This window comes from Anopheles merus, chromosome 2L (assembly GCF_017562075.2).
Source record: "Anopheles merus strain MAF chromosome 2L, AmerM5.1, whole genome shotgun sequence".
NCBI lineage: Eukaryota > Metazoa > Arthropoda > Insecta > Diptera > Culicidae > Anopheles > Anopheles merus.
The window spans coordinates 3,293,440-3,297,007 of NC_054083.1; the positions used below are offsets into that span (position 1 = coordinate 3,293,440).

Here is a 3,568-nt window from a genome sequence, read left to right on the forward strand (position 1 = left end):
GGGTGTGCTGTACATAGGCTGTTCCTCGCGCGCTAGGACGATGCAGTTACAAAGCAGCAAAATGCGGCGCTCAATGAACGACGGTAGTAGCGGAATTTGGGGCAAGTGTGCCATACGGGGCAAGAGTGCCACCAAGCATTTTTCCTTAAAAACTTTAGATTAATGATCAATTGTGTATACAGTTTGTTGCTTTCCAATGACTAGGTATTCTGAGCCTAATTTCATATAGACCAATCGATATTTCCCATTGATTTATATTGAGTTTCAAAATTGAGCAGAATATTATAATCTTTTAATCCAACCAAATAAGCTCTCAAAAATCATGCGAACAATCAACCGAGAAAATATTTACACCACCGTATAGCTGAGAAAACGTGAAATTTTTTGTGGGTTTAGTTGAAAAAAAATTTCTTTTTGTCACTGAAAAATTCAATTTCAATTTCAATTTCAAAAACAACTTTTGGGGCAAGTGTGCCATCTCTGTTTGGGGCAAGTGTGCCACCATCTTTCATAGGCGCGAGCTGTCAAAAATGTAAACATTGTTGTAGCGTGCTGCAGAATGGTGCGCTATTGTGAGCGGATTCCACCCCGGAAAAACAGAACAGTAACAAACCATATTGTGGTACAGTTGGTGGTCAAAAAGGGTTCATTGAGGACTAAATACATGTGGGAATACATATACTAGTGGTATAAACGTAATAATTTCCAATTATCTAAGAAACACGGTTATTTTAACCAGGTGGCCGTCTTGCCCCATACGAGTGGCACTCTTGCCCCATAGCCCAAAAAACAACGTCTTTTTGGACCCTTTTTAAAACGCTTCAAAAACTGTTTTGTTTGCACTTTTTTCAAGCGAAACTCATTTATAAGTGAGGAAATAGATGTAAAATGGTTATGAGATTTAAATCGGCTTTTGAAAAACACGTTTTAGTGAGTTATAACTTGAAATGCTTAAGGTGGCACACTTGCCCCAAGTTCCGCTACGGTAAAATCATGCATAGCCTGTTACGCGGTAAGGTTTTGTTGTATAATTTGTAGTGCTTTATATGTGTGTAAGATTTTTTTTTGAATTATTTGTAGGTGCTTTTTGAAGCGATGGTTTTAGGTTTCTGCTCTGATTTTATAGTTAGTAACAAAGATCAACCTAAATCTGGATTATGTAGGTATTTATGGTGTTTTTTTGTTTATTATGTAATTTCATTAAAATTAGTTTTGCTTGGTATTTCAAATTAATGGTGGTAAATTTTGGATCGTCAAATACGGTTAGTGTGGAGTAGGACATGTCCGTCGCGGAGTCGTAGGTTTAAGTATAGAGTGGATCGAGTCCCCTCCGGCTGCAATGACTGATTTATCCAGCTGCGTCGTATTGAATGAGTCTCAAATGTTGTAATAGGCTGGCATGATGGAGCCGGTCATTACACCAAATCGATAAAGTTTTAAAAATAAAATGCGATAAAAACTAATACGGTTGAGATAGATTTGAAAAGAAACTCTGATTTGTGGGGATGATTTGCTTTATTTAAGTTGTATTATAGAGCGCAATATATGTATACGTTGAACTTAAGTTTAGTAAAGTAAATATAACTATTAGTCAAATATATTGGGAATACGCTTAATCTGTGTTCTTTGCGTGTATAATACTAACCGTAAAATTATGTTTTGTTAAACCCGACCCTTTGGCACCAATCGAACCAGACATTCAACTCGAAGAAACGTATAGAGTTATATGGAGGTGCTCCGCTAGACATCTCGAACAAACAAGACTCGAACCTGTTGAATGAATGGAATATTTGTTTATGTTGGATGTCGTGTTAGATTAGTACTAGAGGGCCGGGTAACGTGTATGATTGTAGCTATCGGCTTCAGTCTTCCTGTTGAGTGCTATACTTGAACTTGCACTCCAGCTATACTATCCCTAAATATTAGTATAATAAATAGCTTGATTTAGTTTAATATATATTAGGCCGCAAATACACGATATGCGTTTCCGCGGGCGCGTTCAAACGTGCATAACAGTTCCGCAGAGATATTCAGAATGAGCATCTCTGCGTTTCCGTTGTAGCACATTCGAATGACATTTAATTCCTATGGCTGGATTTTATACGCGTTTCCGCGGGCGCGGAAACGCGCGTCGTGTATTTGCCGCCTTACCCTTTTTCAATCTTTCATGTACCATTATGTTACAATACCTTCTCTGAATTAAACATATAGCTTTGATCTCATTTGACTAAATATCCTATCCTATTTTCTACATTATCCTATCTGCTTGTAATCGACGGGACAAATGTAGTCGTCCTGCGAGTCTATAATGAGCATGTCTATTAATGATGTGTTTGGTTGATAGATAGCACGATGCTGGGCATGATTTTCGTAGTGTATGTTATCCTATCTAGCTACTGTTTTGACCCTTTCCTCATATGTCTATTATATTAAAATTTCAGCTCATAGCGATAGCACTTGAACGTCTTATGAAACTTGGAAAAAATCGTTGTCAAAAAGTAAGCTGCATTCCGTTATGTATGCTGAAATGACCATATTATTTTTTTATTTATTTAATTACGGCAAAATTTACCATGTACTGGAAAGGTATAGTTTGGATGAACTTACCATTTTAAAATTGCACAGTCTGATCATGAGCAATCGAATGAGAAGGGCGCGAGGAAATGGTTGGCAGACCGGGACAATTTTGTGCAGCATACGCTAAATAAAGAAACAAAATGCATTAATAATTCTATTTTTAGGAGGTTCAATAAAAAGAAGTCTGATTTTTTTTACCTTCACAGTATAATCTCCCTTATAATTGTTGGCACAACAATAACGACGGGTATGTATAGTAGTTTAATCGAGTTGGTTTATGCCGTCCGTCCATAGTTGCATTCTTTTTTCACTCGCTTTTTGCCATCAAATATCTGCTGTAGAAGAATCTGAAACATTAGGACGATAAAGCATAACTAATTAATCTTTTAACAATTCCTGTTCCGAACATCTTCCACTGTTTTAAATGATAATTTCTTATAATTATCTGGTTTATCCAGCTATTGCATTTTGCTGTCACCCTGTTGTCTCACTGCTTTCTTCCTTCTTTATACGTTCGGCTTATCGCGGATATATCTTGCAAAAAACTTGCACTGCAGTAAAATGAACTAAATAAACACTGTAATTGCCACAAAACCGGTATATTGCACAGGGAATCGCACTAATTTTAAATTTCAGCACGAAACCTTCTTCCAAACAAAACACTTTATGCCGTCTCACGAATCATCACATATGCACACATACATCACACAGCCACACACGGAGCCCTCACCATACGGCAGACCGTTCAACTCATATGAGCAAGATCGGCAGCCGATCAAGGTGGAATGTATAATGAGGTGTAGTTATAGGGCTTTTGGCGATCCCCCCCCTGGGCTCCGATTTTGACAGATGGTTTTCCGCTTTATATCTATTGATGGATTGTTTACGTTTTGCATGGTCAATATTTGGTGGAGATCAATTAGGGTGAATATTTTAGTTTATTAGAACACAGCCCGTGATTTAAAATGGAAATTTTCCTTCGAGAACTAGA

General features: G+C 37.4%; 1 long non-coding RNA gene across 1 annotated transcript; it reads right to left on the reverse strand.

Annotated features, from left to right (window-relative positions):
• Positions 1-1,605: 1,605 nt before the first annotated feature.
• On the reverse strand, positions 1,606-3,313 carry LOC121593382. Its single transcript, XR_006004773.1, has 3 exons — positions 2,776-3,313; positions 2,608-2,700; positions 1,606-2,522 (listed from the first exon to the last, which is right to left on the reverse strand). It is a non-coding gene; the product is annotated as an uncharacterized LOC121593382 (long non-coding RNA).
• Between the last annotated feature and the right edge of the window lie 255 nt (positions 3,314-3,568).